Raw genomic sequence first — 25,443 nt, forward strand, 5'->3', positions numbered from 1 at the left:
AGCGAAAGTCTCATGAGGGAGATGACCAAATACATAGGTAATAACTAAACAATATTATGACTCAGATCAGTACAGGGCGCTCGGAGAGTCCTAGACATCTAACCCAAGCCCCTGAGATCAGAGAATGTTTCCCTCACGCCAAGGATTCTCTTCCAGGTTCCTATCACTCCCACTTAGACTGCTAGGAGAGGTAGGAGGAGGAAGAGAAGCAAGTGAAGGCGTGATAGAATTGATTGTGCTTTAATGTGTCAGAAGCTATGATAAAGCACTTTCCATGAATGTCTTATGTAATCCTCACAACAATCCTATAAAACATCTAGTTATTATTCCCATTTCAAAGATGAAAACACTCAAGCTACAGAGGTAAATCAACTTGCCAGTGTCACCCAGCTAGTGAAGGGGAGAGCTGAAACTCTAGCCTCCATCAGATTAATTCCAATTCCCGGCTGTAAAACACTGCACCATGCTCTTTGTATAGCAGCAAAATGTCTCCGTTTTTAAAAGATGATTGTAGATGGAGGGCAATTATCACAATTCACTATAAATATGGTTTACATGTCTGTCTTCCTCACTAGGCCACATCCTTCTGGACTCTGGGAGATTCTCTAGGACATAGGAAATAGAGCTTATGTATTATTCGCCTATTACCTATGGTCTCCAACAGGTAGATGACTCAGAGTTAGCCCTCAGTAAATGTTAATTTAATGCATGAATGCAGATATGAATGAATGAATCCTTAAATGAATGAATTATCTTAAGAGTTGGAAAGAAGTGAACACATGGGAAAAGCCACAGAGCTTTAGGGGGTGGTGACAGCAGGGAACAGGCAAGGGTCCAGGCCAGGATGGCAAGTTGCCAGCATCAGAGAGGTCCAACGGTAGGCAACAGGCAGGTGTCCTGGCTGCTAGGCAGATCTCGGTGTCAAGAACTTGGCAATAGGAAATAGATGGACAAGCAGACTGGCAGGTGGTTGGCAGCAAGGACTTTGGAAGCAGGTAGCAGGTAGTGCAGCACTAAAGCAGGACCTCATTCCTTTGAAGAACTTGAGTAATAGAGTGGCACTCCTATTCCAGACAACCAAAGTAGGCATTCAGAGGCAAAAGGAGCAAAAACAAAAGGAGGCGATCTGAAGCCAGGATTCACGGTCAGAGCTGCACCAAGAGAGGCTATAGATGCAGAGCCAACAGGCTCTGCCTACAGGTCTCTCTGTATTGCCTCTTTCTGGAAACCTCTTGCTCTTTGGACCAAGAGACCCTGTAAGAACTGTTGGTTAAGGCTGTTTATAGTAATTTATTGGTCTCAGCTGTGGGGATAGGCGGGCTGTGGAAGAAGGACGTCCAGCACATCATTATTAAAGGAAAGTTTCAGTGAGCAGGCCAAAATTAGTGGAGTCATCCTTGATTCCTCAAATTCTTTTATACCACACATCCAAACAGTCAGCAAGTCCTGTAAACTCCACTTTGAAAATGTATCAAGCATCTGACTGCTCCTGAAGACTTCCACTGGTACGACTCTGGTCCACACCACCATCATCCCTCATGGAGTCAACTGCAATAGTCTCCTAACCCCACTGCTGGCTTCCGCTCTTGCCCTCCTCCCCCAGGCCATAGCCAGAGTGGTCCTATTCTCATTTTGCCCCATTTTCTATTTGGTTGTTGTCTTTTTCTTACTGATAATTAGTAGTTTTTCTAGGAAGTTGTGTTATATACACATTGCAAATAATCTTCTCAGAGGCTATGGCTTCCTTCGTGATACTCCTTTATTCAAAACCCTCTGATGGCTCTCCAATTCTCCAAAAGTATAAGCCAACATCCTGAGCTACAAGGCAGTACATGATTACCTTCTCTTTCTCTTTCTAACCTCATCTCATACGACTCCCCCCATGTGTTCATTGCTGTTGTGACTATGACAGACATACTCTCACCTCAGGGCCTTTGCACTGGCTGATACCTCTGCTGGAATGTTCTTTCTCCAGGTATCCACTAACTCAATTTCTTGCTTCCTTCGTATCTTTTCTCAAATATCACCTTCTCAGTGAGGCCTTTTTGCTATCCTATGTACAATTTCAGAATCCTTTCCAACTCACATGCCCACACACAGTCCTCTTTTACTGATTTACTTTTCCCCCATATCACTTATAATTATCTAACTTACTATACATTTTACTTATTTACCTTGATTTGCGTTTGTCTCTATTACTAGAATATAAGCCCCATATGGTTAGGGATTCCTATTTGTTTTGTTCCTTGCTTCGGAACTTGTCAAGGAGCTTTTCAGAGCCTTTAATATGCATTTATCAAATCCCAAGAAAGAAATTTAGAAATCAATTTGCATTATCCCAGCTTATTTATCAAGTGAATTTATTGTTTCCAGAGTACTGACTTTAAAGGGAAAACAACAGTTTCAGAGTTCTTCAAGAACTATTGTCCTGAATATAGACAGTTCCCCCTTTTTCAAATTCCTTTGACTCCTAATTGACTAGAAGAGAGATTTCAAATACTAGACAAATATAACATATCAGATATTGCTAATAATCACCATCATATTTCTTCCTTAATCTTAGATGTGGCCTCAGAATTCAACTCAACACAGTACTAGCAGTAGTTAATTAGAGTTGGTGTGGAGATAAAATGAATTTGCCATATCTGAGACTTTAACTCCTCTCCCACCACAATGTAGCCTCAACTGACATTTAAAACTTTATAACGTTATATAACTAAGCCATACTAATCAAATTTTCCTATACATATCCTGTAATTCTCACTGAACCAACACACAATCTTGATACCATATTGTGGTTTCCAACCCAAATGCCCTTCTGCACATCTCAGCATGTACAATTGGTCTCTATTCTTTACTGGTCACTCAGAGGGCCACAGTCACTCATAAGCACCTGAGCATGATCTCTCTGGACTCTATGCTACTCAGCACTTCATTTCTTATGTTCTGATTCGTCTATGCAACCTTCACAGAGCCCTGCATAATGCCTTGCATATTGAAGGTGCTTAATATTTTCTAAGTAGCCGTCAACCAAAAGTATAACCAGTAACTTTCTATTTAAATATGTTATATGCTCAATCTCCCCTTTGAATTCTTATTGCAAATCTGCAAGCCATTCTAAACCAGTCCCGTGCAATACAAAGAAAGTTTTATGTGTGCATTTCCATGGGCTGCTTTGATCCTGTGTCATTTCTATGCTGTGCAGTTGAGAGTTCTGACTGTAAAACATGCAATTTCCTTTTTCATCATTCTCTGGGCTACCTCCTGGAAAGAAAAGATAAAAGCACATTATCTTAAGTGTTCTCATTGATTTCCTCTGGCAACTTCATGTATGTAAAGCCTATCTCACTTGAATTATAAATTCTCAATGAAAGGTACAATATTTTCCACCGCATTTCTATTCCCCAGAATGCCAGTACAGATGCTTTCTAAGAGCTTTGTAAGTGAATGGGTGAATGAATGAATGAATAGATGGAAGAAACTCGAATAGGCAATCATTCAGGATTAGGTAAATGCTACTAATATTCAAATGTGAAGACAGGTGGGACTGTAAAGTATTTTCATATCGTATTTTAACATATTCACACCGTAAAACTAGTTCACAGAAAATCAAGAAATCATGGAGACATTAAGAAGCCTTTTGCAATGTGAGTATAGATTTTTCTGATCTGCAACTTAGGTATATTTCAATATGGAACTCAAAAATTAGTCACCTGGGCCCTTCTGGATACTAGACATCTTTAGCAAACTATCCCTCTCCATACATATATATACAAAGATCTGTGTTGACTTTATGCACCTCTGACTTTATACTTGCTCTGCTATGAACCAAAACATAGTAAAGATGGTGAGAAATTAAACCACTGCCTGTCTCCCCTCTTCCTTCCATCCAGCTCTGGAAATAGGTCTGACAAAGCAGAAGCCTATTCCATAATCCTGCAACCGTCATCTGCGGGCCTTTAAAAATCTCAAACGAATACAACATTGACCATTAAGTTCTGGAACTTTTCTCCATCCACAAAGAAGCTGACTGTAATCATTGATCATCATCATATTCTCTAAGTGAGATAAACATTTCACTGTTTTTCCACGGAGAAGCAGAGGAGTGCTGTCCAGCATTACGTGATAGATCTGTTGTACCAAACAGAACGTGAGTATGCACAGCCCATCTACTGAGAACGTCTATAAAGTACTTAGTGTGACTCAAAAACAGCTCTATATTGTCAAGCCATTGTAGGAATGGCTTGACGATATAGAGTTTATGGTGTACAAAATTGGGCATAACTGATAAAAATCACATGAATGTGTTTATATCTACTTCAGTGGACTCATTCAATTGAAATGTGAAAAATGCCAATTACCCTATAAAATCACTAATGCTATTCTGAAAGAATAATATTGAGCCCCTTAAGTTCAATGATGGTCAGTTAAACAATGAAGGAGACATTAATAACTAATGATTTATTTAAAAATAAAGTATATATAAAATGTGTAACTCTAATTATATCTCATTTTATATATTTGGGAGGCAGTCTGTCTTGTCTTTCTTTCCTTTCTCTCATCTCCTTCAAATGTTAATGAAGAAATACAAGTATTTATTTTTGTCTCCTCTGATTCTGCACACTTTTTTTTTTTACTTTATCACTTTTTAAAAATTGAAGTATAGTTGATTTACAATGTTGTGTTAGTTTCAGGTGTACAGCAAAGTGACTCAGTTTCCATCTAAATAATTTCCCTGAGAAGAGCCTCTCTCCAAAGTTTGAATGAAACTAGCTGAAGAAACATGAGGAGCCCCACTTACTAAAAATAAAGAAAAAGCACGTGTAAGTGGTCATATTTTAACTATCCTTCCACACGTCACTCTGGAGAAGTCTGTCCAGATAGAGCAGTCAGGGTTTCCTAGATTCAAACGAACTTCTTCCTTTTCCCTCCACTTTTCAAAGGTAAAGCATTTGTTTTTAAATAAATGAGCATGTGGGAAAAGAGAGAATAAAATGTAAAGCTGTTACAGAATTTCCTTCTGAAATAACCTTTGGAGGATACCGAACTAACTGAGGTAGATTCCATGTCTCCTAATGATGACAAATACCCTTAATTATGAGTAAATATGCTATAAATATTATGATGCTCTGTGTTTTTCCAGTATCTCGTCTGCACATACTTTGTCTTCAAATCTTCTGTCTGCCTCCTATAGCAAAATCTGCTGCTGCATCCGGATTCTCTCTACTTGAAAAACACATTCATAATGTCATGGAAATATTCATGATCAAATGCTGCTTTTCATATTTACCACACAGCTGTTTAGTGATGATAAACCCAGTGAGCTCTGAAATTCTGTATAAAGAGAAGAGAAGGCATCCCCACGGCCAAAATAAACTGAAATCCATTTCTGAGTCACCTATAATCATTTTATATAACATTTACATTTTTTGCAAAAAACTTGAAGACATAATGCCAGGCTGTAGTAGACATTAATAAAGTTTATTGAGTTGAATTATTGACCTATCCATCCTTTGATATCATTGGAACTCCAGATATTTCCTAAGACCCAGATATACACACGGAGGCTGCAAGTGATGAAGGTCATTAAAGCAGTGGCAGGTTCCACCCATCTCTCTAACACTCAGAACATGGCAACGTGTCCAGTTCCTAGAGTGCTATCACTGAAGATTCTGGCTAATACACAAAGGATTACACAACAAGCTACAACTAGGAAAGAAAGTCACCGAGAGGTTACATTTGAATTCAGCAAGTAAATGAGCAGCAGAACAGCCAAGTTGTCATAGGTGCAAACAATTGCCCAAACAGCCATTATTACAACTTAGGGAAGTTCACAGAAGTAAGATGTCTTTCTTATCAGGTATGTTTGTTTTAAAGTTGGTTCTAGGAACACTACTTTGGCATCTAGTTGAGATGTGTATCATTCCATGAAGCCGTCTTTGACAGGATGGGCAGGGGAAACAATACGGTCTATCTGTGCACTTCTGGGAACCAACAGATTCTGACAGGCAGCAGTGAGATCCAAGAAGAAGTGTCAGGAAAAATAAAGAATACTTTTTAAGTGTGTTATTTATTCATTCAGTCATGCATTCATTCACTAAATACTTACTGAATATGCACAATGTGTCAAATCCCATTCTGGGCATTAGAGATAAAACAATGAAAAATGTAGGGAACCCTCTTGAGAGAATCTAACGTAAAGGGGCATGAGGAGATAATAAACAAGTAAACAAATGCAAGCTGATTCAGATAGTGAAAAATGTCTGGAAGAAAATAAAGCAAGGGGATCCAGCAGAGAAGAACACTGGAACAGATTACATTGGGTGGTTGGTTAGATAAGGCTTATCTGAGTAGGTGATATCTGAGCAGAGACCTGTGGGATATTTAGGAACCTACTATGGGGGAGGTAGGGCGGGCAGAGGAATCCAGACAGAAAGAACAGCAAGTACTGTAAGTTAGACTTATTCAAGAAACAGGCCGATGTGGCTATAGAACACATAGGCTGGGACAAGATTAAATAGATACTTCTATGCTGTGCTAAGGATTAGGGTTTGTACTTAAAGTGCAATGAAATCTCATTGGAGAGTTTAAAGCTGAAGCATGACGTGATCTGGTTATGTTTTCAAAAGATCATGTAGCTATTGTTTGGAGAATATGTTGACAGAGGCTTAGACTAAGGTTATACCAATGGGAAGGGAGAAAAGTAGATGAATTGGGGCTACATTTTGGAGACAACATGACATGCTAATTAATTGGATGTACGGGTGAAAGAGACAAAACAAGGATAACTTCTAAATTTTTGTCTGGAGTGACTGGGTGGAAACAGAAGAGAAATGGGTTTGGAGGGGTTAGATATTTGGAGTTCTGCTTTTGAGCTGCCTGTTAAACATAGTAATAGTATCTATCCTGTAGAGAAAACAAGAAATCTATGTGAAACATTTACCTCAGAACCTGGCACACAGTAATTGTTCAGTAAAAGCTATTATAATTATCTTCAAGTGAAGATATAAAAGTAGTTGAGGACATAAACGAGCTCTGGAAGAGGCCAGGTGGGGATATAAATCTGGGAGTTATACAGAATTCAGTGCTGCTCAAACCATTTTTGATGAAGGACTTTTTTATTTTCAGTGCACCGTGTGTGGACCAATACTTTTGTAAAATCCAACAAAAATGAATTACTTTACAAATAAAATAAAACATACAAAGTCCAGCTAACTAATGTGCTTGGATGCCAAGGCAACGCCAAACTGCTATAAAAGTTTCTAAGTCTTCCTCTCTATTTCTAAACATATCTCTCATTAGAGACCAATAAGGAACAATTTGCAGACCAGCACAAGCAAGGGGAATACACTTTGAAGGTCACTAGTACTCAAAGGCAGGGTGTAGCTAGAGAGGAAGGCCCTAGAGCAACCCGAGACACAGTTCAGTCAAGTAGGGGTGGAGGTGGGGGAAGTCTAGGAAGGTGTTCAGTAAAGGAGCCTGAAGTCATAACGCTGTTTGAATGCATGAGCACACAAGCAATGGGAAACCATATACATTTACAAGTAATCAGTTTTAAACAGGTATAAGAAAAAAAGCCTAATCATGCCTGCCAGGAACTCACCCCTCTTCCCACAGATGCCACATCTGAAGAGAAAGACACCCGCTTCCCTAATTCACCCTCACAGATATTTCAATCTAATCATCGGAGATGCAGTCTAGCTCTGAGGATGCTTTAAGTATCCAAAGCTCCTTCACTACCAAGCTGGGCTCCGCTTGGGAGCAGCACGATGATCAGACCTGATCGCTACGCAGCTGTCCGCGAAGGATGCTTCAGGCCCCAAGCATTAACACCTCTGTTAGTAATTCACCACTCTTGCCCTGTCATCAGCATCTCTCACTCAGAACTCTGGCTCCTGGGGTCCTGACGTCTGAGACAGAACATATGCCCCAGACCCGAGAGCATCTGTGATCATTCTTAGGGAAAAGGGTCAGATTCTGGCTGAGGACTTCAGTAAAGTAAAGAACCCTTGGTAAAGTCGAGTCTTTTGCTAAGCACCATTTGCTTAACTTCATGCTTCTTCGAACCCTCAGGCAGGGACTGCTTCCACTGGGACCCCGCTGCTGCACCTGTTTTGCTCCTTAAAGACAGGATTCTGGTTTCAAACAGTCGCCTAAAGCGCGGGGTAAAATAACGCGGGCTGCGGGTGAACGTGAAGTTGAATGAGCCTGGGCGCGAGAGACTGTCTCAGCAAGGGAGGTTCCCAGGTCTCCAGGGTGCCCGCGAAGCCGCGGACCCCCGGCGCCGGAGCCCGGAGCTGCAACCGAGCCCCTCCGCGCCGTGGGCGCCGAGCCGAGGCGAGCGCGCGTGGGCCTGGCGGCCCGGGAGGGGCGGGGGGCGGCGTGACTCAACCCGTCGCCCGCCCAGGAAAGAAGCTGCACCTCCGGCCGAGCCGGGCGAGGGGCTGCGCCCGCCCGCAGGGCGCATGCGCGCTGCCGAGAGGCTCCCGCTCCCTCCCCGCCCACCTCTCCCTCCTCCCCCTCCCCCCACCCCTCCCTCCTCGCCTCTCTCCCCTTCTCCTCGCCAGCGGGGTGCTGAAGTTGGGCGGATGGCAGCAAACAGGCTCCGCTAGAGGACCGAGCAGCTCAGCCTCGCGCCCCCGGACCCATCGGTGCGCTGCCCACACCTCCAGGCGACTGGGTAAGATGTTGCCTCTGATACCGAGCTGTGCTAAGTAAATGACATCAAAATGTCTGCTTTGCACCGGTGGATGAATTTTTTAAAGGTGGGTGGGGGGTTGCGGAGGTGAAGGAAAGAGGGGGCGGAGAGTGCAACTGCCTGTGCCCGGGCGGGGCAGTCAGCCAGCGCGGGGGTCTCGGCGCTGCCCGCGGCGCCGCGGGAGGAAGCCGGGGCCGCACCGCTGGTTTGGGAAGTTGGATCCCGCGTTGCAGCCTCTACGCGGTCCGCTCGTCGCCCTCCGACTGCTGCGGACCGGCTGGGCGAGTGTCCTGCCCGTCCAGGGAACCTTCAGTCGGGTCCCCGGCGGAGAGCTGGGCGCCTTGGGGATCCGGCAGCGAGGGCCGGGGCCGGCGGGAGACCCCGCGGGGCGCGAGGACCTGCCGATTGGGGTGGCTGTTTGTTAGAAAAGCGAATGTGAAATTAACAGTGTCCAATCGACCGACCACCTCGGGGTGGTATTTTTTCTTTCTTCACCTTCGGGAAAATGCAGGTGGTGAAGGTGTGAGCCAAAGGGGGTGCAAAAATGCATACCTTGAGCATCGGTAAAATATCGGAGGTGTGTGGGTAGGGGGCGGGGGCCTCTTTTGTTCTTTCCCCTCCCTCTGGTCGGAGGGAAGGGAGTTCTAGTGTGCACGGCTTGAGGTAGGTTTCACAGCCTTCGAGGGGGCGAGGAGGTGGAACACCTGCCAAGCCCCTAGCCGCTGCCCGGGTGGGTGTATCCGAGGCTCTCTTGCTAGAGGTGATGATGATTCTTTTCATTATCGATAGAATTACAGTTTAACAGCGGCTTGCCCGCCTGCCTTCCTCCTCCTCTCCCTCTTCTCGTGCTGCGGCAGAGGCTGGGTGCAGACACTCGGCCGTTTCCTCTACTCCCTACCTCCCTGTCTCTGTGAAAAATGTCGGAGGGCTTGAGGATGGCGGAGAGACAGAGCTGGCCTCGGCAGCCGCGGAGGGGAGACGCTCCTGGCGAGCGGGAGGCTGCTGGCAGGGCGTCCCGGGCAGCCCGCGCAGCCTCAGGAGTCGCTGGGCTCCTGGAGACAGAGCAAGGGTCGCCCGGCCAAAAGGATGCCAGCCGTGCGGGGACCCGCCCTGCGCCCTCCGCCTCCATGCGGAGCCCGGGACACCCAATCACCTGGGACAATCTCGGTCGCTCCGGCAAGACTGATCCTGGCTCCTGGCATAGTAGTTTTCCTAACCACTCTGACCCTTCGATAAACGTTTCCTTACTTAAAAGAGTCACTTGAAGGTTTGTCTAGAGAACTTTGCAATCTTCCCACAGTTGTTTCTTTTTCTTTTTCAAAATCGTTTTACAGCCAGACTATTTCCATCATGGGGTGGCTATCACGAACAATAGAGAGAAATCTTGTAGTTGGATTCCCATTTGGAATAAGCGTTTCTGAGACTGCCATCTGCATTTCCGGCGTTCATACATACTGGTTTTCCTGGTGATGGACCCTCTGAAAATCATTTAATTGGGGAAATGAGAAACAATTTTCACTCCTGTAATGAAAATCAATGTTTTTCTCTTGGTTTCATAGCTGCTAGACATTATTGTGTTTAATACTTTTGAAAGCTGTGAAACACTTTGGGTAAATTGTATTTGTTTCTAAAATCCTTTGTGGCAACAATAGCAGGTATCTATGAAATATACACTTTGCACTGATATCTAATGAAAAGGTGATTTGTACTCATAAATTCAAATGAATGAGCAGTTTGACCTCCTCCAGTTAAGTTACTATTATTAAGCTGTTTCTTCTGTTAGCAGGAACTAAAACAGTAATTAGCATACTCATGGGAGAGGAGACTTATTCACTATTTTAATAATCTTAAAAGGAAATCGTGGTAGGGTAGTTTATTTACAATTTTTAGAAATGAGAAAACAAGTGTTTATTACTACAAAGGATTAGATGGTATCATTTATTAAATAAGATGAATCGCCATGGCAATGACACCTGATCTCAGAGCCGTGGGCACTCATCCTTCCTCCTGAATTTGTAGTCTGAAAGATTAAGAGAACCACCTAATTTACAGAACAAACAACATAAGGTGTCTGTTGTGGCAGATTCTACCCTTTTTGCTCTGGTTCCTCAACTACTCCTTGGTGTTTAGTGGCCATGGAAGAGGATTAACAAGGAGGTTAATTTGCTATTCCTGTTCGTTAATAAGGCATCCATTTTCCTGCTCAAATAGATATCTCTCTGCTTTTAGGGATCTTCCTACAGGGTCCTAATTTATTTGAACTCATAATGTTGAAAGTCTAAGTCATTATCATTTCTATGGACTTCGTATACTTTTTAATAATAATAATAATAATTTAAAAAAGAAAAACATTCCTTAACATTTCTTACCACTAGGGCCAGGAGCTTTGAAGAAAAAGAGACATGTACATATCCTCACCCATGTGACCTTATTATAACAGCCAAATCTAAAACTAAATTGATAAAAATTCTGGTTGACTCACAGACTAAAAAAAAGTAAGAAAGCATTTACCTGTTAATTTACAGTTGTAGAGATAGTGGCCTTCATATTAGAAGCCCATTTGCTGAAAGGCGTGGGCTTTTCTGGAAAAGTGAAAGGTGGACATGGATGAGGAAATATGGAGCCAAGATGGATGGGAACCCATCCAACTGCATTTCTGCTGAGAACCCTTTTTCTGATAGTGTATCTCTGCTTACTTAACAAGGAAAATGTTGCACCACCCAGAAGGGCAAATGCAAGGACCACTGTACACCCAGTGGATGAGAACAATTCTATGTGATGTTAAAAAGCATTTTATTTCATCTGATTACTACAAGTAGAGTATAAGCATGAATTCACTGTAGAGGCTTAAAACTGTATGACATTTCCAGGGGGTGTCCTGGATCCTCGGAAATATTATACGTTGTTATGGAAGGCTTAAAGAAATGAAAGTGTCCTTAGATGTAAGTAGCCAGGTCGTTTGATATTAGATTGATAGATACTCTCACCCTCACTATCTCTTCCCATCTCCACTTACCCCCCAAAGACTTCCCTAATATCCAAAGAAATTCCTTTATACTGTTATTCCTGCTGTTGTGCCGATACCTAGCACAATATCTGGCAAAAGGCAAGTGTTAAATAAGAACTTATTCAATGAATAAATTTTGCAGAATTAGCATGGTTCACAGAAGACTTCCAAGATTTTTACTTTTTTTTTTTTAGAAGAGTGCTCATATTCATTACAAATATACTAGTTTGAGATTCTAAAGATCATGTTCATGGTCCTACATCTTTGGAGGAAACCATTTTTAGAATTGTCACTTTGTGAATATGCATGTTTTTCCTATAATATTTCTATTGCTGATCTGTTTCCAAACAAAGTTTAAATTACCTGTGGGCAGGCATGGACACGATGAACACGAGCTTTGGGTCAAGTTGACCTTAGCTTTTGTCCTGGCTCCTCCATTTAATAGCTCTGTCGCCATGGTCAAGTTACTTACCAGCTCTGAGCCTCAGTTTCTTCAGATATAACAGCAGGGATAAAGACCCACTTCCTAAGATGTTTGCAAGCATAAATGTAGTGCAAAGTGTATAAAGTGCTGAACATGTGCCTCTCATGTTTCCCAATATCTAAAGAGCCGCTATTGAACATATGGGGAAATTTACCACAGGTTCGTTTCCTATGAATAAATGGGCCATTTTTTAAAGAATTAGAATCATATTGTAGAGCTTCATGCTTGCTTTTTTAAACAACTGACATTACTTTGTTGATGTTTCCCAAGAAATTGGAATTGGTATTTTTGATATAATTTAGTGACTGCAAAATAATTCATCTTATGGCTGTCAATTTATTTGGCTATTCTTTCTTTTTTGAATGTTGACATTATTTACAATATTTTACTGTTTTAACTGATGTGCATCCTAAGGTGTAGGCTTTGTCTGCATATCTATGGCATTTTTTCCTTTAGGCTTGATACTTAGAACATCTAGTTCTCACCAACAAAATATAATATCATCTTTTAAAAACTCTTTGCTAAATCTAAATGCCCATGGACAGATGAATGGATAAAGAAGATATGGTACATATATATAATGGAATATTACTCAGCCATAAAAAGAAATGAAATTGGGCCATTTGTAGAGATGTGGATGGACCTAGAGTCTGTCATGCAGCGTGAAGTAAGTCAGAAAGAGAAAAACAAGTATCGCATATTAACACAATAGATGTAGAAAGATGAACCTATTTGCAGGGAAGGAATAGATACGCAGACATAGAGAACAGACATGTGGACACAGTGGGGGCAGGGGAGGGTGGGATGAATTGGGAGATTAGGTTTGACATAAATACACTATGTAATGTGTAAAATAGATAGCTAGTGGGAACCTGCGGTATTGCACAGGGAGCTCAGCTCCATGCTCTGCGATGACCTAGATGGGTGGGATGGGGGGGAAGGGAGGGAGGTCCAAGAGGGAGAGGATATAGGTATACATATAGCTGATTCACTTCATTGTACAGCAGAAACTAACCCAACATTGTAAAGCAATTATACTCCAATAAAAAATAAATAAAAATAAAAAATAAAAAATTTGTGCTAACTTGAGAGGTGAAAATGATATTTTTCAAACTTTTAATTCTTTGGTTACTAAGAATGCTGATAACTTTTTGACATGCTTATAGCCATTTTTTCTGTCTCGAAGATCACTTGTTCAAATCTTCTGCCCATTTTTCCATTGTATTCTGAATGATTTTATTATTTGAGGGCTAATGTTAATTTTAAAAGACAAGGCAAAAGCAAAGAAAGGAAATGCTTAGTGACAAAGAAGACACGTGGCAAAGACTACAGAGATCTTTGTGGTTGAACGGCTGTAGCTCAAATGGAGAGGCACGAACATCACCAAAGGCTGGAGGTGTATCAGCCACAGCATTAGGGCTGCTATGTTGTCCATAACATGCTGCCACCTGCCACCATGCTGGGGCCTTCCAAAGTGCACAGTTCCTTTTACTAGTTGAGGTCTGTCATTTTTCTGTTTGGGTACTATGCACACACACTCACACCTTACTAACAAGAAGCATGTACATCACATGACAAGTTCTCAGAATTTCATTGATTGTTTCTGCCAGTTGCCAATGTTCCAGGACAACTTTTGAGTTTTCCTGAGATAAATGAGATTAAAAGGAAATACGGGAGTAGATGGAGGTCCTCTAGAGCATTAATTGAAGTTTCTCGTCAGAATGAAATCAATTAAGCTTCATTATAAGGCCATGTCATATTAGAATCCTGTCTTATCTCATTTTTAAACTGGAGGTGAAATTTAAATATTTAAAAGTTGAGACTAATCTAGTACCTGAATGAGCTCTGTATCTGTAGTGTTTCACACGATTCAGTGCTCTGATAAGTTCCCGGTTTTGAATTTTTAAATTCTGCGGCTATTGACAAATTTGGTTTCAAAAGCTTAAATATTTAGCTTGGAAAATCTATAAAGTCCCTTAGATATTAAACCACCTAGAAAGTGTAAAATTTTATAATTATTGCTGGTTCCAGTTTATCAAATATAGTAAAGCCTCAGTAATTCAGAATCAGCAAACCTGGAATCTATAATGAACAGGAGGCCCCTGTAGGAAAAGCAGTGAGCTCTGGTGGAACAGAAAAACTCGTTTCAAATAGACCTGGATTTGAGTTCTTGCTCTACTGTTTTCTAGATGTGCAGGCTTTTGCATTGAATTATATAAAAGCTTTATACTTGAAATTCTAGAATGAGCAATAAACATCTAAAATCTCTCTGAATTCCTTAAACTTTGTATTTGAGATTTTTCAAAAAAAATCTCTGTGTCAATAAATATAACTTTATTATAGACAATGAATGTGGTTCACAAAGCAAATATTTACTTCCTTGGATTAGGTCACAGCCTTTTCACAGTACTTCTGATTGGCTATTGAAATACAAAGGTTTTAATTCAAGAGCCATGGCATTGAAAGAAAGCAGACACAACCCAGGGGAAATTATGACATAAATGAAACGAGCAGGTAAGTGTTTATTTCATTTCTTTAATTATCTCAGGTCTTCCCAATGGCATCGTGAGTTAAATCCAGTGAGAACCTTTTGTGACAGTTGACAACATTGTCTGTATCTCTAGTATCAATAAACGGTAGGGGCTTGTTTTTTTGGTATATTATGACAGGCTATCTATTCTAGAGATTTTAAGAGTCCATTTTGGTTCTAGGAAAACTACCCCATGTCTCCACCCTGTTTCCCTCAACTCTTCTACATTTTTCAGGCTTCAATTAATCAAAATCAACAAATATTTGAAGGTCTGCTATAAGAAAAGTAACAACCTATGCAATTTAATTTAGAGGGTGTGAAAAAGCATATGGAAAATTGCCCTTGAAAGAAAGAGACTTTAGAAGCAGCTTATGCAATTTGGTAGAAAGAGTGCAAATTTTGGATTCAAATAACCAGAGATTTAGCCTTAACTTTGTTGAGCCTTAGTGTCATTATCTGTAAATTGAAGACTGATTGTACATACCTTAAAAATGTTGAGGGAGTAAGTGAAATTATGTCCATAATGTGTCATGTATTGACAATCACTATGCAACTGTTATATACTGTACTAGAATTAAATAATGAAAAATAAACCCAAGAATAATTAAAATAATAAATAAAATAATTAAAATAAACCCAAGAAACATCCTGTAGATAAGTGCTTGAAGGGATTTTCATTTCTTACCAGTGTTTGTCTTAACTAATGGGTCCTTATTAATGTTGAGGCTGCTCTCCATGTGTCTGCTGTGTAATTCTTTCCTGACCAACTTGTTTAACCAACCTGTTAAGTGAACATTCATTCATTCATAAAATTCTTGAGCACCTACTATGTGCCAGGCTCTGTGATATGATTTTGGATGCAAAAAAATGATGCAACATGGCCCCTTTCCACAAGTTCACATAGAAGCTTCTTCGACTTAGTATTATTTTGCTTTCGTCAGGTGAGCACTGGTCATTCTAAGTTTACAAGTCATAACTAGATACGACATGGAAGTAATGAGCAAGGATCTCCTTCGGATTTAGGAATTTTAGGTTCATTGACCTCAAAGTGTAGAAATCTCTGCTCCTTCTACACTTTGAGGTCAGTGAGCCTAAAAGCTGCTAAGCAGAGGCTCAGATAAGGGGAAGGGAGAGCAGGAAGTGGCTCTGCTGGTGGATGATTTACCAACCACCACCATGTCCAAACAACAGAAGACTCGAGGCTCAGCCCTCTTTGTGAACCCTCCCCAACTCCCAATTCTCCCTCATTAAAGTGAACAAATTGTCTGCATATATGTGTACTGTGCCTTTTTCCCCCTCACTTAAAGGCTACCCTGGGTAATCATCATAATATAATTTCAGGTATGTTAAAATGTTGGGGGAGGGGGTGAGCAAAGGGAGATAGAGAAAGTGATAGCCCCACCCTTCCTAAGGATCCACATTTCCCATACAATAAAAATATTATAATTTTTTATCCCGATATTATTACAGTTCTTTCATTGATAACAATCTTTTTGTAATATAGTAAGTTGACCAGAAATCCAGAATAATCTTTTCAGATATGAAAAAAAAAACACATTTGATTTTGAAGAAAACCATCTTCAGCACCTACTTGTTGAAATCACTAGAGTGATCTCGAAATCTAGCAACTGGATTTATCCTGATCTAGGATGATTTGATACCATTTATAAAGTCAAGATGAAGACTTCAAGTTCTTCCTAGCAAAATGTTGTGAACATGCAGTTAAATTGCCTGTATATGGTGATGAAAGATATTGACATTATGAATGACTTAACTTGAAAGTAAGCTAAACCCTCATTTCAGCCACCAAATTTAACTCGCTAATCATTAAACCTTTAATTGGGCTGTTAATAAGTAACTATATGTGCTAATTTGGGGTTTCAACCTATTTCTTTCTCAATTTATTTCACTCAGCACCACCATACAGCATTTTGCTGGTGACCTATGAGTTTAGTATGGTCAAGACTCACTAGATAAAAGCACAGGAAAAATGAATATCTTTTCTGAAGATACTAAGGCATGGTTATGCTATAAAGCAATATAATAACCAATATAATTTATAAACTGTTATGACTAACTGAATGCTGCATTTTGAATTAGAGTATTAAATACTTTAATGTAAATTAGAGTACTAAATACTCCTGTGTGAATTGAAATATAAAATTTTTCCTTCCCTACTGTTTGGGTGGAATGTAACATTTCACTTCCCCATTTCTCTCTTACAGTATTACTAGCAGCAGTGGTAGTAGGAGTAGTAGAGATATTTCTACAGAGATAAATTGAAGAGGAAGGAGTATAATTTCTTTTTGTACATCAAACACTTTACAGAAAAATAGGTGTTTATGTTATTTTATATAATTTTTAGGATAGTCACACAATTTTGTGCCTGAAATTTAAAACATATCAAGAACTCAAATGTTAAATCTGTCAGGGAAAAACACAAAAACAAAAAAAACCCTGCTGTTTTATTTCATTCTGCTGGTCAAGAATAAACTGGCCTACTGTTCTTATATTAATTCACTTGCTTCTCAGAATAATCCTATGAAGTAGGTTCTATCATGTTGGTCTGTCTCTCTGTATTTTATAAACAAGGAAACTGAAGCAAAGAAAAGTTAAATAACTTGCCCAGAATTAGTTGCTATTAAGTGGCAGCCTGTGTCTTTAACTTCATTTCTGTGGATTCTAAGACTTGATCCTCAAGACCAGGGGTTGGCAAATCACAGCCAATGGGCAAACATCTGGCCCACTGCCTATTTTTGTTAATAAAGTTTTATTGGAACACACACACACACAAGAATAAAGTGGCCTGATTGTCATATCTCTGCTAGTTTATGAGTAAATGATGTTGACAATTTTGATTCAAGCTATTAGAGCCCATGTTTTCTTCATCAGCTCATGCCCAGTAATCTGAATTTTTGCTGTTGAAGAAATATTTCAGACTAAATTACCTTTAGTAAATCCAGTGTTTAATGACCCACCTATATTTATATAAATGATGGATTTAGTTGAAGGATATATTTATGTATAATTTTTAATGCTGAAAACTAAGGGATAGAGAAATCCTTATATACTGGAATTGTTGCCAAAATTTAATATTTTGAAAAGATGTTTTATGTGTCAATGTTTGAGAATATGGGTGTGTTTTCCCTTTTTGTTTATGGGTTGAGAGCAGGAAATAACTGACCTGATGCCTGTGCAATCATAGCCAAGCGCTGGGGAGGGGATGATACATACTTGAGAATCCAAGGGGAGACACCAATGAGGTAAGAAAGAAAGTCAAGTAAAAAGCAGGAAGGCTGGGCTCAGAAAACGAGACTATTAGCTAAAAACTTATTACGTCTTAAGGTATGATATCATTCAGTACATTATTATGTAACTCTGCTGTATTATGTAATCACCTCCAGTTTCATAAATTCGTGTGACCTAATCTTAAGAAGGTAATTTTTTCCATTAATTCAGTAATTTCATTGACTGAACATCTGAGTAATACAAGTGGTGTGTCATGAGGTAGAATTTCATTAAATAAATGTTAATTCCAGGAAGGAAAAAATGTACAGCACTTTTCTTGACCTGACATAGGTTATGATGAATAGTTACAAAATTCTTGTAGGTGATACCCAAATTCAACCACATTGATAAAAAAATCTGCTCCAAATTTTCTATTTAAATGTAACTACTCCTAAATTCATCTTATATAAAATAAACTTTATTTTTGTGACATAAAGGGATCTTTACACTTTGCTTTATAATACCAGCAATGAATAAATGCACATGTGAAGCTTTGTTTTATTGAGCAGTGGGCAGTACAATGACTTAATGTCTAAACTATTTATTAAGACTTCGGGGGAGTGACAAGTGTGCTTGAAGGAGATTATTTTTAAGGACATGTGGATTTATGGCTTAGTAGGAACACTGAAAATACTTATTTAGTGAAGCTGCTTATTACAGCCAAAATCAGCATTGGCACTGAGTATACTGGCCTCTGACCACTAGCCTCAGGAAAGTCCCAGTCTGGTTAGATCTCAGGAAAAAAGAAGGAGGTCATGTGCTTGAAAGTACAGCTCACAATCTAAAAAATTAAATTATGAACAGGCAGAAACAATGGAAAGAGAGAGTGGTCTTTTGGTGCACCTATAAATATGCCTGCGTGGGTCTGATTTTCCAAGTGTTTGCATTTGATTCACCACTTGCCTTCATGTTCAGCTACTTAGTCCTTTCACCCTTTTTGTTTCCTGCCTCCTTATTCACAATTAATGCAACTAACTAGAGCCTTACTCTGGAATTGGGAATAGTATAATTAAATAAATCATAGCCAAGGCTAAAGGAAACTAAAGACTAGTTGAAGAAAGAAAATATGTATGTAAATTGGGATTACTGTTATATTCTAGGAGCGAAATAAAATACTGTGAGGAATTTTAGATTCATTTTAGATGGCCAGACCAGGATCTGGCAAAAGTTTATTTGAGGTGGTAATATTTTCTCAAACTATTGAAAGTCAGAAATTTTTTTTTTAACATCTTTATTGGAGTATCATTGCTTTACAATGGTGTGTTAGTTTCTGCTGTATAACAAAGTGAATTAGCTATACGTATTGTATATATGTGCCACATCTTCTTTATCCATTCATCTGTTGATGGACACTTAGGTTGTGAAAGACGGAAATTTGACAGGCAAAGAATGGCCTTCCAGGCTCAAAGACAATGTAAAGAAAAAAAAGCACAGGACTAGGAAAAGTTGAAAAATACTTTGTGGCACAGTTTTCCAAAAATATATAGTACATGCAGGAAATCACAGGATAAAGCCAAGAAGGAGACAGATACTGGCAGGTGTTAATATGCAAGTGAAAAGCTAGCATTGTCCTTGACAGACCCAGAGCGCCATGGGCACCATATGAGTAGGGGATTACAGGGTGAGGACTGTGCATGTCAGGTCTGGGCAGTGGGGATGAGAAAGGCAGCAGGAAGACGGGTTCAGCTGTCCAGGTGAGAGAAGATGAGGCCTGAACTGGGAAATGGCCAAAGGCCAACCCAAGGCAGTAGGAAGATGATGTCATGAAATCACGTTCCACTCAGAACCTTCAGGATTTGGTCACCAATGAGATTTAGAAGATGTGAAAAGGCCCTTAAAGCTGATTTAGAAGATTTGAGCCTGTGTATCTAGGTAATACAGATGCCATTAAGACCTGGAGAAACCAAACTGACGAAGAGGTTAGGGAGGAAATAAGCTGAGGTCAGCTTGGGGAAGGGTTTGCCACACCCATCAGAGTTCTAGCAGATGTTTCGCAGGCTGTGGATTAAAAGCCCGGTTGATTCAGTAGGAAGCAGCAGGTCTGCTCTTAAGCTATGTCAATAGAGGCACAGAGTGTCTAGAATGAAGTTGATGACACTTCTGCAGTATTCTGCATTTTTCAAACCATAACTAGAATACTGTTGTGAACTTCTTTCCTCTGGACACCGTGTTTAGAGGTTTGCGATACAGATGGTTAAATGAACAAAAGCCAGTAATTCATGTGAGAAGTGATTATTGGAGGCATTTGTACTTTCTTAACCTGGAATAGAGTGGTCCCCCTAGAGAATATGTGTGTTTCTCCATTTTGGGAAGAGCCGTGTGAAATGATTAGACTCATTTTAAATTGCCCCAGTGACATAATGGGAATAATAAAACCATATGGCAGAGTTGTAAGGAGATAATATGGGCAATGCCCTGGCACACATTTGGCATTTAGTGTATCTTAGCTCCAACTGTTACTCTTAAAAATAGCATTAGAACCAGTGGGCACATGTCACTGAGATAGATTTTGCCATCCTATTAGGAATAACTTTTCAAAAGTCGAAGCTGGCTTGGTAGATGGGCTGCCTTGAAAAGTGGTAAGTTTACTGTCAAATGCTCAATGGACAAAGAGCTGGCAGAGATGTTACAGAGGAGAGTGAAGGGTTAGGAGGGTAAAAACTGCAAGCCTTCATTCTGACTCCAAGGTGCAAATCGTTCCAGGGAATTTGGAATGCAAACTCAGGAGAGAGGCTAAAGCTAGAAATAAACCTTGAAAATCTTTTACTTAGAGGTGACAGTAGTAAGTGATTGCCAAAGGAAAACGTGTAGAGAGCAGTGAGAGCTTAGAATAGAATCCTGGAGGATATCTACATTGAATGAGCATGTGGGAAAAGAAGGAAACTAAAATACATACATATATATATATATATATATATATATATATATATATATATATATATATACATTCATACATAAGATGGTCAGAATGAAAAAAAAAGTGTTAAAAAGAGAATGAAGACACTGTAGTATACCACGAAACCAAGGAAGTGGAATTGTTTTTAACCAATTTTCTTCATATTTATAGTAATCTTCTAAAAAGATTGGAAAAGGGAGACAGTTTAAAGAAGGAAGAGCAGCTGAGTTATGTCACGTGACAGAAAGGGTAAGATCAGGACCAAGGCGACACGTTAGATTTTGCAATGAGGAAGTTACTTGTGATTGTCTAGAAAGCACTTGTGATTAATGATTTATACACTTTCTATTTCCAAAAGGTTTGAGGCAGCTTAAATAAAAGCACTTTCACAGAGGGCAATGAAAATTAAACAAAATAAAGATAAGAAGCCACAAAGAGAAATAAATGGGGGGAGGGAGTGAACGGCTACAAGACATGGGTAGGATTGTTATCATAACAGGAGCGCTACATTTCAGCTCTGAGGTTCCAGCAGCCAAAATAAAAGGGTTTACAGGACAGGTTACCTAGAACCCGTTAATGAAAGAAAACAGTTTTTCAGGAGCTTTTTTTTTTTTTTTATTCCCCCGGCACTAAGTTTTGTGAATTGTATATTCTATGGATTCTTAGATAAGGAACAGTGACATATTAGACAATGGGTCAACAGTGGTTCTGCTGAATCAGGTGCAGGCTTGCTTTGAATTGCTGTTTCTTTTTTAAGCCCTTGAAGGTTAAGTATATAGTATTAAGAAGAAGTCTGTAAAAGCCAGTAAGGCATTGATAATTTTAGACAAGCTGCGCATCTGGATACTCCTGAGTCTGAAAAATCGCATATAAAATAGCATTAAAGACGAGGGCATCCTAAACAGGAGATACTAGGACAGTTCCAGGAACACGGGGGAGAGAGGGCACTATATGCCTTGTGACCTCAGGTCCTTTGCACATCCCACCCCCTCAAGCTAAACTACTGTCCTCCTGATCTTTCTCATCACCCACATTTCAGTTCAAATGTCACCTCTTTAAAGAGACCTTTTCTGTACTCTCTGACTAATGTTGGCCCTTCTTTATTCCTTCCTTCATCTGTCACTTTTTCATAATAACCTGCTTTATTTAATTCATAGCACTTACTGCACTGTTATTTTATTTATTACCAGTCTCCCTCCTTCCAACAGAGAGAATGTAAATTAGTACACCAGACAATGCCAGGAACAGAGTAGGTGCACCATATGTGGAAGGAATGAATGTTTTGTGGATGGGGAGGAACTCAGTTCAGTATCGATGTGATAAACTAAATGGATGGTAGTTCTGGCAACAGAGTCAATTCTCCCTAAAGTGCTAGCTGAGAGGAGGAGGAGGATTCTGATCATGACAAATTTTGTGCTGGGAATTTTAAGAACACTGGGGCTTGGGAGAAGAGCACAGATTCTCTGTACATTTTCCTTTCCACTCACGAAGCAGGGGTACTGATATGAATGGTATGTTCATGAACATTCATTCATTGATCAGGGTTCTAAGGGGAGGAGCTTAGGGAAGCATACAAAGGGCCCTACATTGTGGCAAATTCCCTTTTCTTCTACTTTTGGATACGACTCTTTAACATTACCCACTTAACTTTTGAAGAACATCTTTCAAAAATATCGTATGCTATTTTAGCATAAATCATGTTGCAGGACTCTTTCTAAAAGTAAATAGCTATTAGGTGCCTCTCCCGTTATGATCCCTCCTGGCAACGAACAATAAAACCCCTATTGTGTTAGGGAGTGTCATTGTTGGGGGAGGGGGCACGTGTACGTTGGCAGCCCAAGGAATGCATCAAAATGGCCTCAAGTATAAATCAAGTCGCTGACATACAAATAGAAAAGCAGAGGTGCCCGTTGAGAGAAGCTCCTGCATACTGGAGAGGAAACCGGACCCAAATGATGCAAGACTGAGGCCAGAATAGGAGGTGAGCCTGAGAACACATGGAGCATAGACTAGTTGCTTGAACGAACTATGGAGAGGAGAGGACTAAATAGAGAAGAGGTTGTGGCAGCTTGAGGTGGGCAGCAGAACCCAGGAAAACTTGTTTTCAACATTTATTTTAGGTTTGGAGAGGACTAGGGTTGTTGGAAGTGAGAAGCAAAATCATCAATGGAGAAGGTTTGGGGAGAATGCCATGAAATTTCTTGGAGCACCGATTTTATTCATTCCTGAGAAATGTAAAATGTTTCTATATCAAAATAAAAACAAATATTAGGAAACAGCATATAATATTTATCATTCATTCATTCATTTAATGTTAGACCTAATGCTTGGAAGGAATTTTGATTACTTGAGCCCTATTTTGGGCTTTGCTTCCAGACTCTAAGGTACAAGTCTGGCATTTTAGAGGTAGTGGAATTTCCCCAAAGTTATAGACAGGCAAGGGATTTTAGAATCATAGAGCATAATAAGCTCAAAAGGCACCTTGAAACTATATGAGTCCACAAAAATAATGGGTTCTTTTTTTCCGTCATCTCCTCATCTCTAATATTTTAACTCATAGGCAGAAGAAAGATGTCGTGGGACAAATATTACAAATTGGTTTTTTTTTCTAATGGCTTTACTGGAAGCATCCAAAATGACAAAAAGTGTTTTCAGCTTAGAAGAAGGCAGAATAAAAAAAAAAAAATCTAGTTTTCCTTGCATGCTGAATGGAGTTTTGATCATAATATTAACTATATTACTTAGTCATTTACCAAATGTTTGCCTGTTTAAATAAGTAAAAAAAGAATTTCCTACTTATAGTTTGTTAAATTGTTCCACAGGGGATGTTGATCTAACAAGTGTTGCCTTTGTGTAGTGAGCAAAAGTAAATTACCATAGTTTTGACCAGGTATGAATGCAAGTTTCAAAATGAAAATGAGTGTCAAAAGAAGTCACAAATTCATTGGGAAAGCAGCTTTTTGAATGCAATATGAAATAAGGTTGATTTTCATATATGTTCATTCTCTTATTTGAAGGCAGAGTAGTGAACTGTCATTCAAAAGTAGAGAGATAAACAGGAAATTGAAGTTCAGATAATAGAAATTAAAGGAAGAAATCAGTGTTTAACTGCAGCTCTTTCAAACCACAGAACAGAAACCAAATTCGCCTTCTGTAATGTTTTGTGGTTGGTTGTTTCTAATGTCCCACTCCATTTGGCTTCCATAGGAAAATCTGGGAAGGAAGAACAAGTGATTTTGGAAAAAAGTTGTAAAGTAAAAGGAATTGATGCTGAATGAGAGGCAGAATTTTTACATATGGTTCATCCAGTGAAGTTTCTCTTTTAACAAATGCTTATTGAGCATCTACTATGTGCCAGGCTCTGTTCTGGGACATTCAGATTTAGAGAACAAAACAGACAAAAATGCCTGCTTCCATGAGGCATATATGTTTGATCTTTGATTTTTTTAATTGACGGATAGAGGGAATCCTTTGTAAAAGCATTCAGGGTCCTTTGTAAAGCTGGGTTATCAAATATATGTACAGATAATGTATTACTAATAATATATAGTATATGCATATGTTATATATATATATTTTTTTCTTTTACTCCTCCATTAATTGCAAATAAATGAGGCTAAATGAGAGAGTACCAAAGGCATAGTGGCTGTATCAGACTGAAATATAATGGGAATTTTCTACATTTAATTCTTTAAGAAACTGACATGACATCAGTCCATTTCAAATCAATATATTGTACTACTCCAAATATATTAATTGCAGTTCAGAAGATACCAGAATGAGAGGTCAGAGGAAGGAGAGTCCACTATCCTGCCTTCTCTCATTCAAGGAAATATAGAGCTGATAACATCGCAAGTTCTGGGCACCAGGGGGAGAAGTGAGCTCATTTTTCTTAGGCTAGAAATCTGACTTCCCTCCAGGAATTTCCCAGGAGTGAGCTGCCTATTTTATCTTTATCCCTTAGCTGTTTCTTGCATTTGCCTGCCAAACTTGCTTCCTAGTGTTCTGGGCTCTGAGATATATTTCAGAGAATTTAGAGCATAATTCACTGATGTAGAATTTTGAGGAACATCAGAAAATTTAGATCGCGTTTAACAGAGGTAGAAAACCAAAAGGAATATGTTCCTGAAATGTGTATTTAGGCAATAAGATAGGAATGCAGTTTTACTGCGACTGAGCTCTTGGAAAAAATTATATATGGAAGCAGCATAATGTGCAGAGCCAGAATGGGAGTGAAACGAATAAAAATGAATAAAGCTGTAAAAGAGAAGAGGCAGCTTAAAATTATGAGGAAAGATGTGGTACTTTTTTCTTTTTTTTTTTTTTTTGGACAGGTGTTTAGCAGATTGCCCTATAACTGACATTACTCAGAGTTTCCAATTATATTATAGGAGAAACAATATTTCCTAAAAGAACTCACATGAAGCAATCTGACCTCCCCTTTTACCTGTGATTTGTTTTGGTTCATAATGACATATGCAAAATCACAGAATGGCTTTGTTTTCAAGGATGGCATTGAAGCAAGAACTGATGAACTATC

At 39.5% G+C, this 25,443-nt stretch overlaps 1 protein-coding gene across 2 annotated transcripts in view; it reads left to right on the forward strand.

The window, feature by feature from the left end:
- Nucleotides 1-8,540: 8,540 nt before the first annotated feature.
- Nucleotides 8,541-25,443, forward strand: part of RGS17 (regulator of G protein signaling 17) — a 97,009-nt gene continuing 80,106 nt past the window's right edge. For both annotated transcript variants that reach the window (XM_007186138.3, XM_007186139.2), the window contains exon 1: nt 8,541-8,680. The gene's annotated coding sequence lies outside the window, so the exon portion shown is untranslated. The remainder of the gene's footprint in view (nt 8,681-25,443) is intronic.

This window comes from Balaenoptera acutorostrata, chromosome 14 (genome assembly GCF_949987535.1).
Source record: "Balaenoptera acutorostrata chromosome 14, mBalAcu1.1, whole genome shotgun sequence".
In the NCBI taxonomy this organism is placed as follows: domain Eukaryota; kingdom Metazoa; phylum Chordata; class Mammalia; order Artiodactyla; family Balaenopteridae; genus Balaenoptera; species Balaenoptera acutorostrata.